The sequence below is a fragment of the Hoplias malabaricus genome, chromosome 11, assembly GCF_029633855.1.
Source record: "Hoplias malabaricus isolate fHopMal1 chromosome 11, fHopMal1.hap1, whole genome shotgun sequence".
Lineage (NCBI taxonomy): Eukaryota > Metazoa > Chordata > Actinopteri > Characiformes > Erythrinidae > Hoplias > Hoplias malabaricus.
In genome coordinates this window covers 17,821,411-17,837,999 of record NC_089810.1, presented here as the reverse complement: position 1 = coordinate 17,837,999, position 16,589 = coordinate 17,821,411, and the positions used below count along the sequence as shown (strand labels likewise).

General features: G+C 39.0%; 1 long non-coding RNA gene across 1 annotated transcript in view; it reads left to right on the top strand.

Moving 5' to 3' along the window:
- Positions 1 to 16,589, top strand: part of LOC136709231 (uncharacterized) — a 75,573-nt gene that overhangs the window by 21,522 nt on the left and 37,462 nt on the right. Inside the window, exon 2 of the long non-coding RNA XR_010804466.1 lies at positions 5,003 to 5,115. This is a non-coding gene — a long non-coding RNA (uncharacterized lncRNA). The remainder of the gene's footprint in view (positions 1 to 5,002; positions 5,116 to 16,589) is intronic.

Sequence of the window (16,589 nt, the reverse complement as noted above, 5' to 3'; positions counted from 1 at the left end):
GATGTGCCTGTATTTCCTTCCATTCTCTAAAAACTAAACCTAAATTTTAAACCATGTTTTCAAATTTGATACCGGAGTCCGTACAATAGAAAATAGAGGCTGAGACAGACACACTTCCTAAATGGGGTGGACCCACACCCTACTCGTAGAGCTCAGAATCTAAAAGCTCAACGTTAAATACGGATACGGATGGAGCCTTCTGTCCATACTATGCATTCATTTTGTACGTAATTTGCACGTTTTCTGAAAGATTATGGATGCGAATGGGACGGAGCAATACCGCTGGAGACCATGTCAATAGTGCAAGATGCGACCACTCCCATATGCACATCACCTTGACAATGTAGCTCACAGTTGCAGAACCCAACTTGAAACTTGCTGCCAGAGCTTGTTGGCTGATTCCTGAAGCGAGGAAGCAGATGGTGACAGCTAATCGCTCTGCCTCACTCACAGGCACACTGTGCGAGTTCTGATGTGTAGGGCTACCCAGCAAAGCAAGTATTGGAGATGACGTTCGTCATCAATTTCCCTCATTGGAATTCTTCACACAAATGTCTTGCAGTATTTAATGGCCTCTCAGACCACCGCCGTCTAGAACGCTGCCTTTTTTGTCATTTTTGAATTAAATACAGAACTGCAAGTTCCTTTGCCATCACCATGTTTGATTTTTACTACGAACCGCCCTCTACTGGATGTGGGATGTGTTGCTAAAAAACCATGTCAACGGAGCTGATGCCAGGACGTATATGGGCAGTGACGGTTATATCACTTAAAGAGCATTCATATATTTCCATATGCAGGGGGTGTATAAATGAGCCTTAAGACTGCTGTGTTGGCAGTACAGGAGCAAAATAGATGTTTGTTTGTTTTATTTATTATTTTTTTATAGGCTACAAATGACCTTCATTTCTCATTTTCTCATGTCTACTAGTAATGACAACAGTACTTTTAATTAGCTGTTTGCCTGACAGCTCCAGTACAGCCAAGATACTCCATGTAATTAAAGGGAAGTTTGGGAGAAGGGGGTGGGTCCTGCAGAGGCTTTCTGACCAGCCAGGACTGTCAGACGCTTAATTCTTAAGCATCTTATGACATGGTAGAATAACATTTTTAAAATATATTTGTTGTGTAAAAAATGAAATACTAGTATTAGCAGAGACGGAACTGTTGGAATTAGACACGTGAGATGCAAAGCTTACAGCAGAAAAATGAGACAATGTGCTGCTTAGCTGTAGAAAACAATAGGCGGGTAGGCACAGCTGCTACACTTAACTGCCTCAAGAAAGGAGAACCTTTCCAAAGTAGACCTTTCCAGGCTTCACTTCTGAGAGATGGATGTCCATGTTTTCTACAGTCATTTGTGTATAGTTATGTACAGTAGGTAGTCCTTTAAATTAGAACTGCTCATTTTTCTCCATATTCTTTATTCAATTGTCAACATGTTTGTAACATGTATTATAGTACACACTCATTGTGTACTATACTTAATGTATACATGATCCTTCTTTTATACTGCTTAGTTTATAAACTGTGCTTTGTATTATTTTGCTCTGGTATTGACTTTCTGAGTCTAGGTTTCTGTTAGGGCTGGTTTCTTATGTTCTAATGGAGTGTTTCCTTGTCATTATTGCTTTCTAGATGGGTGCTACGATGCTGAATTCTATAAAACTTTTGTGAGAACACAAATTGTAAAAAGCAATTTAAACAATACATACCACTCAATTCAGCATCCTAGGCAAAGAAAAAATGTTCATGAGGCAATTCACCTCTTTAATTATTGTCTTTTTCTTGGCTGTTGTCTCAAGTTGTCTTTTTAAACATTTGAGGTTATCATTCTAGCAGGGATTGCTTCTATTTAACTGTGTTCTGCAGGGTTCAACAATAAATCCCCAAATGCCTGGGGCAAGTATAATAATGCTGGGACAGCGAAAAATCAGAGAGAGAAAGAGAAAAAAATTCTGTGTAAATAGGCCTTAAGCATGAAGCTGATGGCGAGTACTCTCAGAATACTACAAACATAAATTAAGTTGTACAGACGAGCATAACATGTTAATGGTTTGTACATTAACAAAGCGGATTCACCTCTCATTTGTAGGAATAATATAAAGTGAACCACCTGTTCAGTACTAATGTCTATTAAAATGCTGTTGCTCCCCAAGGAGCTTATACACAAGATAAACATTGATGCCAAATATGGACTCTACCCATCCTTGTATAGTAGATTGTGATAGACCTATATTCTTTATAATTTTGCATTAAGTAATTTTCCTGGTGACAGGAATGGTGGGTGAGACCAATCTTTTGCTTGCATAAACCGAGCCTTTGGTGGATGATCTCTCTTTATATTGTCCTTTTTACTGTGATACTGTAACCTTTAAAATGCTAAGTTCACACAGCATTTAAAGGTGGCCCAAATCCAATCTGATTCTTAGTATGTGACACAGATGTGTCATTTTTGTGGCTGTGTGAACAGCACAAATCTCATTGATTCTGACTTTTTAAAATCAGATTTGGGCCACGTTCATATGTCTGATCCCTATCTGATCTGTGGCAGTGAGAATCTGACCAGATTGGAATTCATGTAACTTTTACATCACTCAAGCCGTTGAGAACGTTGATATAGACACTATGACCCTAAGCATTTTAATTTTAATTTAAGGTCTGTAAGACATGGAAACTGAGTAGTCGAAGCATGTTCGTTTTGTGGAAAATATTGGACAATGAAAAACTTTAATCCAGGTTTCATTTATGAGAAAATTAAACATTTTAAAGATAAATGTATTTTATTTAATAAAAAGTTCTGTATCTATTTTATATTGTTCATGTTAAATTGAAGCTGCATTAATAGAGATCATGGTAATACTAAACTCATTATGTCAGTGCTCCTCTTTTGAAATAACATGTTAGTGAGAGACCCAGAAAATTTGGAGCTTAGACTGAAAGAAGCATCAGTTCATGTTTTACTATTGTTTTGAAGTCTTTAAAACTGTTTTTAACTTGGAGTTCATTTGGTATAAAGATAAGGGTCATTTTGTGATATAGCGCTGCAGTAAAACTCCAGGCTCATTAACAAGAAGGAATGGTCCATCTGTTTCACACAAAGAACTTTCTTTTTGAATTGAATGGAGTGTTGTACTTCTGCGCATGCAGGTCATTTTACAAACAACAATTAAGTTGTTCAGCCAAAACATAAATATATTCTTCAGTGAGTTTAAAACAAATAAGACTTTTTATTTTACAATATATCCCAACTTTTTCAAAAACGGGTTTTGTACTGTAAACAATTTATGTTCTAGTAAAATAAATCACAATACTTCACAATTCATGGTATGTACAGGGTGGGCCATTTATATGGATACACCCTAATAAAATGGGAATGGTTGGTGATATTAACTTCCGGTTTCTAGCACATAGTATGGGAGGGGGAAACTTTTCAAGATGGGTGGTGACCATGGCAGCCATTTTGAAGTCGGCCATTTTGGATCCAACTTTTGTTTTTTCAATGGGAAGAGGGTCATGATTTATTTACAAGTTTCTGACCACTTATAAAATGTGTTCAAAGTGCTGCCCATTGTGTTGGATTGTCAATGCAATCCTCTTCTCCCACTCTTCACACACTGATAGCAACAATCAGGAGAAATGCTAGCACAGGCTTCCAGTATCCATAGTTTCAGGTACTGCACATCTCGTATCTTCACAGAATAGACAATTGCCTTCAGATAACCCCAAAGATAAAAGTCTAAGGGGGTCAGATCAGGACACCTTGGGGGCCATTCAACTGGCCCACGATGACCAATCCACTTTCCAGGAAACTGCTCATCTAGGAATGCTCGGACCTGACACCCATAATGTGGTGGTGCACCATGTTGCTGGAAAAACTCAGGGAAAGTGCCAGCTTCAGTGCATAAAGAGGAAAACACATCATCATGTAGCGATTTCGCATATCCAGTGGCCTTGAGGTTTCCAATGATGAACAATGGCCCCCACTATCTTTGTACCCCATATACCACACCATACCATCAAGATGTGCAGCACATCAATTGTGTGCTTGGTTAAAACATCATTGTTTTTCTTGTGAAATTCCCAATACGTTTGATGTGTTACATGACCCTTTTCCCAATGAAAAACAAAAGCTGGATCCAAAATTGCTGACTTCAAATTGGCTGCCATGGTCACCTCCCATCTTGAAAAGTTTCCCCCCTCCCATATACTAATGTGCCACAAACAGGAAGTTAATATCACCAACCATTCCCATTTTATCAAGGTGTATCCATATAAATGGCCCACACTGTATGTATAAACATGTATCTTCGATTTAAGCATTGACAATTATACATTGAGAAATGCATGTTTCACATAATTTATGACAGGATAACCTTTAATATGTGATAAAGATATAGCATATTGACAAATGTTAGAGTAGCTCTATGAGAGTACGGATTGGGAATAGGCGTAAGGTTAAACTAATTGTGCCTTTTAGTTTTTGTCCTTGTAGTGACACTTTAGTTCCAAATAATTCTTTGCAGAATGGTTTGCAGGACGCAGATTAAGGCTGGCCTTTGGCAAATTTACACTTTCTATAATGATGTGATTCTTCAGTGAAATTCATTTCCAGTCTAGCCTTGCTCTGATTCCTGGAAAACGGTCCTTATAGTGACATTAACTGTTACAGTCTCTCTTGATTGTCTCTTCTTTCTTTCTTCCTTCAGAAAGCATAGAAAAGTCATTTTAAGATGGCTCTTATCAGCAGAAACACTAAGCCTATAATTAACAGTAGCAAAAGTACTAAAGCCTACCATATAGTGTTTCCCTGACACATGTTCTAAGAAACAACAGGTTACCTAAGCTTTAAGTGTTTTTGATTTGAGATATTTCAACTGTAACTGTATATGACCATTCCCGTAATCCTGTTTACCTATTCTGAGTTTCCTTTCATGTATTTAGATTCTAAAGTGTCTGCATTGTATGCTTTGCCAAATTACTACAAAGTTTTTCTCCACAGGCATAAAGCATGGAGCCATGTGTACAAGAGAAGCCAAGCAGGCAAAGTGGCAGGCAAAATGTGCCTGAGTGAGCAGACCAAGCTTGTATCTGAGTCACTCTCAGCGAATCCAGGTAAACAGCATTCACTGATACACTGGTGTAAACTAATGGATTAGAAATAGTCTAGATTCTTTCACAATTTCCCCAATAAATGTTATGAATTTTAGAATATTTTTTAAGCGGTAGCCAAGTTTGGCTAGTTTTATTTAATTAATCTATGCAAGCTACAAACAGTAAAGCTTCCAAACCCAATAAAACACTCAATTTACAGGGTAGTTATTTAAAAATTTCACATTTCATTACTGCTAACTGCTAAATGCTGTAGCTGTAAATGTAATTACAGTATTGCTTATAGGCTGGCTTCACTAATGAAGTGACTACATTTGAAACTGAATTTAAAAGGTTTAAAAATTAGATCATATTTGGGTCTAGGTTATGTTTTGCCTTAAATTTTAAAAACATGGAGGCCTGTCATTTCTGCTGCTACAGCAGGGTACAACCCACAAACAAATAGTTAAGTTGACAGCAGTAAAATCTGGTAACATGACATGTTTCTAATACGATTAAGAACAATAGGAATTAGAAAGTAGTGCCCCCAGATTATTTTTCTTATACATTTTTGTAGTTATGCTTCTGCAATTAAAGAAAATGACAAAAAGGAAGTTGAATAACGTTATTGCAGATAAACAGATTACAATTTTATTGGTAGATTACTTTAAAAAAAAACATATGTCTGCTCAATTCAGATTTTGGCAGATTCCAGTTTTATTTCTAAAAATTATAAAAGACAACATACAGAAGCATTTTGTTCAACTTTTCGTTTAATGGAAGTTTTCTACATCATAATGTGCACTAGGTTTGGGACTAAGCTTTTCTTTTCACAACGATCCACATAAAATACAAAATATGTTATATTTTCCAAAAGATTTTCAATGGCTTACTTTCACATTGCGTGTATTCACCTTATTCTGTCAGGCCCGATTTCAATAGTTTTATCTTGTTTGTGTTACCTAGTAAAATCCAGATGCATATGTGGATTGTATATGTAAAGTCTGTGTCTTGTGTTAAACAAAGTGTGGAGTAACAGCGGTATTAAATGTATGAAGTCATTAGTTTTTAAAATTAACTAATTAATTAATTTATTATTTTATTTTAAGGTTTAACAATTGAAATAAAATATGATAATTTGCTAGATGAGATCTCAGATTCTATGAATTTCCTCGTTTCACAGTGAAGGCTGACAGTTCAGGTGCCTACTGTTGGGGAAAAATTACACTTTTAACATATAGTTATAATTTTTTTTTTTTAATGATTTGTAGAAGTGTGAGGTGTGTTGTAAAACAAAGACCTGGCAGTAAAAAAGGGAAACGTCTACACATCAGTGACAGCAGCTTGCCATTCCCTATGGTTGGCTGGTCTGTAGTGTGGTATTACAATGTTGCAGTTATTGTGAAAGTCCTAAGCTGAAAACTGGCCAATTCCTTTCACAGGCTGATCACTAGTATATAACACATGCCATTTCCACATCAGAGCTCACGTTTGCTCATGGTTTAAGTGCCAGTTTTGATGTTGAAACTCTGAGCTAAAATGAAGCCTTAGCACAGCACACATCAAACACAGCACAGATTGTGAGGAGTTTCAGTTTGTGGGTTTGTCTTTGCTTGAGTCACAATGGCTGTAAGAGAAATGACACTAGTGCTTTTGTGACTGCATCTGCATTTTTCTGTATTAATAAATGACTACAAATAAAGACCTCATGAGGAGCAAACAATAAACTAGAAAAATGTGGCATTTTGTTACTTTAGCTGAACACCAGGGTGACATTCTCACACACATCCAAGAACCTGCTCTCTGGCGTGTGAAAATGAACTAAATCTAAACTAGCAGAAACATGTAAAATTCTACATTTTATGGATGAATCATGATCAATCTGAAATCAAGTCTTGCTTTTCATGCCTAATATTGTAAATAAACCTGCTGCCCAAATAATATAGTTTTGGCTCTTTTGATGATGGTTTAATGTCTTTTGCTGGACTAGCCAGTCCTGGATTGCCAGGACACGGTTTAGTTATTATCAAGGTCTGAGATTTAATTGGGCTTGAAAGCAGGACTAAGGTCTAGTTTCTGAAAATCTCATTCTTTGTATGTTTGGTAGATGTTTCTTGTTTTCAGAGAAATCCTTCCCTTTATTGATATGAAAAAGTAAATAGCAAAGTAAAGCTGAGTGTACTCTGCTGTTGCTCTGAAATCCCTGAATGTGGCTTTAAGCTTCTAGGCTGTATGGAATTGGACTGTATCAGCAAAAGGATGCCACTGAGCCAAGATGTGTAACTAGCCTACAGTGCATTTTAGTGTGCACAGAAATGTAGAATCAATGTACTGTTTCTCAGAAAATTCTCCCTGGATAGCAATTAGTTTTGGCAGATAGGGATAGCATTTTTTTTAACTATTACTGAAAAGAGCAAATCCATCTGGAGTTTAACAGAACTGTTTCTATGATCCAACGTATTTCAGTGAGACCAGCACAATTTTGATCTGTTTTATTGAAGAATAGGCATGTGTGGAAAGGAAGTGTTTACAACAGTTTATATCTTACAGCAGCCAATTTGAGCCCCATATGCTTAATTTAGTCACAAGTATTCGGGCCTCATGGTCTTTGTTGTAATAACACCACTCACACAGCAGAAGTTGTCAGGCACCTGGTGATGAATGTTGTTTATCGCATATTTTTCACTGAACTGGAAGTGTTGTATCAGCTGTGTGCAGGTGTGGGTGTGTCCTTAGGCTGAGTTTGAGCTGAGCTTGTAAAAACACATGCAGAGTGATATCACGTGGTGACTGTACTGCAGAGCACAATGCATGCACCCTCTGCCCTCAGAATATTCAGAGAAATTTACACCTGTCAAGTACAAGACCCAATCAGTTAGTTACACATCATACCTGGTATGTATCTGTGAACCATGGCACGGCTTAGACCAGATGTTCATGATCTCTGAACTGTGCCCGCCCCTGGCTCTACAGATACACACATTTAGTTTTGCACCACACTGGCTGAGATATTTGGTGCAAAAGTGAGAGCGCGCGGAAGTTGTCGTGTGAACTAAAAATACATCATTTGTGATTCGTAGCCTCAGATTCATGCAGGTGTAATCATTGACTTGTTTGTGCAAAAAAGTCAGGTGTGTAACTTGCAGATTCACACTGTTTTGTGAATGTGCAACTTTTGCACATTTTATACATGTGCGTAAATGTGTTTTGCACCATATACACTGCTGCAACAGTAGCAAAACTAAGTGTATGATATTTTTGTACGTTTCTTTTTTATAAATTTTTTAAATATATTTTTGTATGTTTCTTTTTTAATTCATCTGAGAATTTACATTTACGTTTCGGCATAGCTGCTCGAGATGAGGGTAGGTACATGAGCTTTGCCTGACGTAAACAAGGACTACTGACGTGCAGACTGACCAGTTAAATGTTTACAGAGAAGGTTATCTCTGGTTAAATCCTGTTAAATTGTATTTGTGGGAGTGGGAAATATCGACAGGTTTGCAACTGCTGTAGAGATTTTCTTTGACTTCAAATTTATTGATAAACGTGTGTGACTATTTTCTACAACTTCAACTGTCACATGTGCTCAGGGGTTTTGCACCAAATATACCTCCATACGCTAACCTCATTTGATCACCATGCATCTTGAGGGTGTTTACATATGATTCTTCATGCAGACAAGTGAAATACAAAAGTGTTCGTATCACACAAATGCAGGTTAATGCAGGGTGTATTACAGGTCCAATGTCTGAACAAAAAGCATCAACGGCAAGAGCTTGCAGGGAGCTCCTCTATCTCATGCACCCTCTCATTCTGCAAGTAGACTGCCTTTTGCCATAAAATGAGCCAACTCTGAGGAACATATGCTTATACGGTCATACATATTTATGCATATTAATTTGCAGGTGAATATTAACATGTTTTCCTGTTTAAATCAATATTTTGATTAAAACAATTTACTACAATTAATATGCAGTTAATTACAACTTGTTCCATAAGTCCTGCACCACTGTTGGTCGTCATAAATTCTGAGCACGTTTGCAAAGCTGACATATAACTTGAACCAAGTAATCTGACCTACATACTCACAAGAGATAGGACTTTTAATATATAATAACTTAATTGGGTAAAAACATTCAGTCATGCCTCCTACAGGATGTTGAATGTTTTATATCCCCTGGAGCACACTGACTCACTGACATTAGCACAGCATATGACAGTGGATTTATAACTCAAACTAATTGTACGTAACACCATTATATATTAGTGATTTGCTCGATTTACTGTTTACATAGATGGATATTGAAATAAATATGTTCACTATATTGGGTGCTTAAGTGATAATTTGTTTAAAGGTTTCTTCTCTATTGCATTAATAGCTTAAGTGTTAAGGGTAACTATTATTGTTGAACTATAGAGTGCACTTCAACTTTCCTGTATGTTACAGAGTATCCATTAATTGTTGAATTATCATCTTTTCCATCTCCATTCACCACATCCTGCTTCAGACTGATGTTTTCTCCTGAGTAACAGCCATCCTGCTGACTCCATTAGGCACTGTAAAAGCCAAACACCAGGCACACCCTCATGTTTGAAAGATTTGTGTGTTCATGTGCATCTCTCATAATTTGTGTAGTGTTTGCTGACAGTCCCTTGACAGTTGTGCTTCATCCTTGCTGGTGTTTCACCCATTCAAATACAATTCTTGGTACACCTATATTCAGTGACTGCTGTGTCCGTCCATATGGAATGTCTCTGCAGTAACATGTTATTTTAGTTATGGAACACGACAGGGCTTTATTCGGCAGTGTTTTCAGTTGAAACCATGTGCATCTGCCCTTACCATGTTGTTGAGACTTTAGTGGTAACTGTCCAACAGCACTGATGAGTTCCTGTCAGAAGAAAACTGCTTTTACTGTCCTTGCTACCTTTAAAGAACCACGAAGGCCATTCCGAATGCACAGAAATTATTTATAGATGTGTTCCATGCGGGTGGCACGGTGGCGCAGCATTTAGTGTCGCAGTCACACAGCTCCAGGGGGTTTGAGGTTGTGGGTTCGATTCCCGCTCCGGGTGACTGTCTGTGAGGAGTTGGTGTGTTCTCCCTGTGTCCACGTGGGTTTCCTCCGGGTGCTCCGGTTTCCTCCCACAGTCCAAAAAACACACGTTGGTAGGTGGATTGGCGACCCAAAAGTGTACGTAGATGTGAGTGTGTGAGTGAATGTGTGTGTGTGTCTGTGTTGCCCTGTGAAGGACTGGCGCCCCCTCCAGGGTGTATTCCTGCCTTGTGCCCAATGATTCCAGGTAGGCTCTGGACCCACCGCGACCCTGAACTGGATAAGCGGTTGCAGATAATGAATGAATGAATGAATGAATGAAGGTTTAATGCTAGGGTTTATGTCAAAGCATCAGATAAAAATGAACTGAAATGAAACTGAAATTCTTGAAACTGAAGTTCTGATTTGCACATTTCTTCTGTTTCTCAACAATTTCAATATGAGCAATGATTGTGAATTCAAATGACTGAAAGATAGCAGTACAGATCAGCAGTCTCTGTTGATGTCAGCACACTGAGTGAGGATATACAAGGTAGTAAGACAGGAGGTCTCTGTTCTTGGCTGGTGTTTAAATCATTGAGTCATCTGATTGATGTCTTCTACCAATCAGCAGTTCTGATCACATGTGCAGTGGTGGCATATGGAGGGGAGACTGTGTGGTTGTGTGCTGAAAGAGGAGGGGGAGGGGTGGGAGTTTACTTTCTCAGGGCTAATTAAAGGACTGCAGCAAGCACAGCCTGCTCTCCTCCCTGGACTGAAATACAGTAGCACTCTCACTCATTCCTAATCCAGACGCCACGCGACAAACTTCATAAGTCGCGCTTTCGGTGATGTGTCTCAACCCTGCACAGTCAGAATGGAGAAATATTATATTAATCCACTTATCGGGAAAGAGCACATTCCGATAATCCGAACTGCTAAAAGTGGCTGCTATTCTAAACGACTGCCGCACTAGCTGTTGCCCTGAGTCCCTTCGGCAGTGTCTCCTGATGGAGATGAGCAAAAGAAAATAGCACTTTAAGAGAGCGAGCGCGACTGAGAGAGAGAGAGACCAAGAGAGGAGCAGAGGTGCCTCTTTTGAGAGTGATCTGTGCTGCAGTAGATATGACATGCTGTGAAATTCAGACGTTTTAACTCCACAAAGGCGGTTTGAAATGTACGCCATTTTATTTTTTTTTCTTGTCTCCGGGGAGGTGTGGGTTGCTATAAGGAGCAGTGAGAGATATCGGCTTACACTGAGACGCTTACAATAAGTGTTTGTCTGTGAGGTTTTATTTTGATTGCAGAAAAGGGATTTATAATTTGCTCACAGCTGCCTCATGGAGGTCCCATACGTTGTCTCACAGTTAAGTGATTATCAGCAATGTCTTGTGTTGTCTGCTGGTGGTATGTGACATAATTGATAATCTCACAAGAAATTGAATAAAGACCTGTAGTCATATGATTCAGAGGCAGCCTGGAAGATTGGACTTCATTTTCTGTCTGAGCATTGGATTGATCAGGGCTTAAAATTTGCCAACTCTGCATCTGTCTTGTAGCTTTGCTGGACTCTAGCTGTCTCCATTTTTCTAAATACGTCACTGGGTTTTCCTCTCGTTTTATTCAGTCTCTGGTCATGGAGACTTTTAGTAGGATGCAGTGGCTTTATAAGTCAGATAGAATCTGATGCTATGTTTTCTTGCTCTCTTCCATGGCTACAGCATGTTGTTTGAACATCCTGAGTTGCTAGGTATGCCACACAATAGAGTTCACTGATTGGACAGTTGTCTGGATCCTGGACTGAAACACAAATAGAAGTCTACTCGAACGGACCTCCTCAAAGAATAATATACTGGCTGTAGCACTGCTATTAGATACCAGTGCTTCAGCTTAACATGTTTCATTAATCTCTGACACCTGGTCATTGAGATTGAGAACACTAAATATATTGGACTGCTCCTTTAATAATAGTTTACTAACTATTATTACATATTAAGTTTAGTTTCAAATAGTTTCAAATCTAGAAGTGATCCTAGTTTTGTTTCTTGCAAATCTAAAATGTAAATGTTTTAAACAAATGAAACTTTAATAAGGATTCAGTGGAATTTGGTTTCAAAATATATGCTAGTTAGATAATAACTGCTTAATGGTGGTAAAGGGATATGAAAGGTTTTATATATATAAACACACTGGTGAGAAGCAGCAACTAAACGTGCACAATACTCTCAGCCAGGAACGAACGTCCATCTGGAGGACTGCATTGGGCACTAGGGGTTTCACCCAGGGTAGATATACAGGCATTCATTCATACACACTCATTCACTCAGGACAGTTTTTATAGTCAGTTCACCTAACCTCCATGTTTTTGGATTGTGGGAGGAAAGCAGAGACCCTGAGGGCAACCCACACAGACATGGGGAGAAAATGGAAACTCCATCCAGATGTGATTTTGAATCCAAGATCGCAGTGCCGAGGCAAACATGCCCAAAGTAGTTTTCAAGCCTTTATATACAGTGAGTTTTGTTGTGTATTATATGATTTGAGACTGGGTGAATGTAATGCCCTCTAATGAACTGGCACCCTGTCCAGAGTCGTGTTCCTGTCTTGTGCCCTATGAAACCGTTTACACTCGAAACCCATTCAAAACCTTGAACAGTCTAATGGAGCATTTAACTTAGTGTCTTTCTGAAGTTGTTACAGAAAATGAATGAATTAATTTGATTTGCATGTGAAGTTAAAAACTCGTTTAGTGTGTTTGTTTAGCCTGGGACATGTCCTCTGTCTCTGTTGGACATGTCCCATTTTCCATCACTGCAGAGTGTGCTTTAATCTCTCTGGCTGGCCCACTTTACCATCAGAGCACGCAAGTCACACTGATCAATGCTTCAATTGCATCTGGTTTCTGAAACAAATTGCTCAGGATCAGAGAGCTGGAATAAGAGAAACATGAATCCATCAGTGATATTAACTCCTGTGTGATGTTACTTCAAGTCTAACTCTGTTTTTGCTTCATAGTTTTAAGCAGATGTGAAGAAATACACCTGGTTGCTAATAATGAATTAAGAATTCTGTATTATTTAGCACAAGTTATTTAGCTGGTTATTTAGTGTAAGCCTTGGTGTAAAACCCATTAAATTTAACACCAATTAAGATTTATTTATTTTTATTGATTTATTTTATCTTATTTTATTTTTTTAAATACTGAGGGGGATTTGTGAAAAGCATCTTGGTTGTCAGGCACACCAGCTCAGCCAGGGGAGAATGGGCACCATAGTTACTTTAGGTATTGTAGCAGTTGTATGTGAAAATCGTTGTGTAGTATGATTACTCCCACAGTCCAAAAACATGTTGGTAGGTGGATTGGTGACTCAAAAGTGTCCGAGTGTGTGTGTGTGTGTTGCCCTGTGAAGCACTGGCGCCCCCTCCAGGGTGTATTCCTGCCTTGTGTTCAATTATTCCAGGTAGGCTCTGGACCCACCATGACCCTGAACTGGATAAGCGCTTACAGATAATGAATGAATGAATGAATGAATGAATGAATGAATGTCCACACTCAGCCCACAATCTCTGCATTTTTAGTGATAAAAATATGTAATGTTGTAGTCAAGGGCACCAGTAAACTGGCCTCAAATCAGCAAAATATTTCCAAATGTATGTGTGTGTGTTTCCGTGTGTGAATGTGCAATACTTTGGTTTATTATACTCGAGTTCAGTGGCAGTTAATATGAGCCGATATGATGCTGACTCATGATGACCTTGTTAACTGGCCTGTAGGTATACAGCCAGATATGGACTAATTAAATAGAACAACAATGTGGCAGTTTCCTCTTTTATTCATTACTACAAGCAGCCACCCCTAACCTTAATGTCCTTTTCCCACCTCCCCTGCTGATTTATGGGTTTGAACAGCGTGGAAGCCCTCTTTTGGATGTGTCTCAGGACTCTAATGGAGCAGGCAGTGCAGTGAAGGCTGGGGCTCATGAAGGAGCTAATTGGGAGCGGATACATATTGAGGTTTCAATTGGATGAGCAGTTGGTGGGAAAAGCCTGGGGCTGGCCAGGCACAGGAGGAGAAAGACAATATTGCACGCAGGAAAATCTGCAGCGGCAAGCTCCAAACCTTAGCCAGCAGTGCAGCAATCATCACTGAGAGAAGGCTTTTGAGCCCCGTGGAGAGTTAATGAATTCTAAAGCGACTTTATTTACAGTGCTGCTCTGTTTTTGAAGGAGTCCTTAGGTGGCTGATGCCGCTGTATTTCCCTGGATCATGTGATGTGATGGTGGAGGAGTTCATGCCATCCTTGATGTTGGGGGAGAGTGCCGAAGGTGTGCGTACATTCTCAGAGCACAGTTAAGTGATTGAAACTTGCTGCGCCATGAATAAACTCATAAGGGGCCAGCTCATCCCACAGTGCATTTTGTTGGCTTTTTGTTGTTTCATTGTAAACAAACTTTGGGTGGCGTACGAGCAGCGGTCTACTAATGTAGCTGCAGTTCTATTTATTAATCTCTCACACTAGATGTGCAAATCTGTGACCTCATAATGACTTTCACATGGATTTAAATTTATTTGAACAGTTTAGGGTTAGTATAATTAGTACAGTATACTATAATTAATATATAATTAATTATAAAAAAGTGTGGGCAAATTTGGTTAAATAATTATTTAGCATTTAAAATTTAACACATTAAAGGATAATCTGACTTTTTTTGCTCACCCCCACCACCCTCGTTTTAAACTCAGACTGATAGGGCTGCTTTGATCGTTTATGATTCAATCTGCAACCAGCTACATCTAACATCAATGTTAACTCAGTGGGCTCAGCCCATGTGTACATAACTCTGCCACTGCATCATTAACTCTCCACAGGAGCCAGCAGGTAGGCGCCCCTCTCGTCAGTGTTTCACTGAATTAAGCCCCCGGCATCTCTGGAAGTCCTGACAGTGAAGTTTGGCATTCCATACCCTCCCCTGCTCCTAGCTCACTTTATAGCCCGACCTAAATGGTGTACTCTTAAAATATTGTTTGGCCATTTCTGATATAGCTAAAAAGTTGACTTGGAGGGTTGACTCTGGTTGATTAATTTTATTTCATCCCTAATCAACACTTGTCAGTGAGTGTTATGATATCAGATGCATTGCTCTTGCTGCAACGTTTGTTTGGGGCTGGAGGTTTTTAGCAGTGTATGTCTTTAGGGTTTGTGTGTCAGTCATTCAGTGGCACTTTGACAGAGGTTCTGCCCCTCGTCCCCCGGCTCTGTCCTGATAACCCCTGCTGTCCCTGTTTGTCCTCATATGAAGCCCAGAGGCTGGGCATGGACAGCTTACTGCAACCTATCCTTCCCACAAGCCTGCTGTGTACCTCAGCCAGCCCAGCAGCACTCGCATCTGAGGACACCGCATGTGCTTCATCCCTTTTGGAATTTTCTCTCTCCTGTTTTTGTTTCTCATTCTTATTCATCTGTGCATTTGTTTTTTGGTTTGTACATGGTACATGTCATATATATATATATATATATATATATATATATATATATATATATATATGTATGTATGTATGTATGTATGTATGTGTTAGAGATAGCCCAATACTCATTATTTTCCCTACTACTCACTACATAATTGTCCTCATGCTTACTGTACTGCTGTGGGTTCCGTTGCCTAAACACTATAAATGTCCACTTTGACCTTGGGTCTAGCTACACACAAGTGCTTGCACTTGTTTCACAAAATACCAAGGAAACTATATTGCATTCTTATATTGTCAGTGTTTTCATCTTGCAAAACAAATGACTATGTATTAATTCTAAATTCTGCACATATGCTTTATTGTAAGTGTTTAGAAAAACAAAGCATTTATTTAGTAAATCCTCTGCTGACATTTGTAACATGCCTGGAAAGGTTGCTAGTTTCAGTCACACCAATGCTGAAATCGAAGCACTTGAGTTTTTTGACTATTTTTCTATCTGGATCATCTGAACATGATGATCGTCACTTGAGACTCGTCACTTTTATAGTTTCTGTAATAGATTAATCCAACCCAGTTTACTCAGACCCTCGAAAGGAGGTGCATTCTGATTGGCTCTCTGTACCCCTTTGTGTTGGCTCTGGTACTGGTCCGAAGTGAAAGACAGTCAAATTTCTTTTCCTTCTGAAGTAGGCAGTTTTTGGCCACGTTAAATGCAGATGAGTATCCAGCAGAATTCCAGAAGACAGGACTTTTTTCCTGCTTACTTTATTGCCTCCCCCCTCCCCAATCGGTCAGTTCTTACCAGTTGGCAGTGAGAACATTCTCAATTGGCTTAGGTTGGTGTGTTTTTTGTGCTTGGTTAAAACAAACTTTAAGATAAAAAATGCTCCAAGATTACAAACTTTTTTCAACTGATTCGGACCAGGGCAAATGGGCTCTTTTACCTTTCAGTTCCATGCGGTTCTACTCTGATCCATTGATCTGCTCTT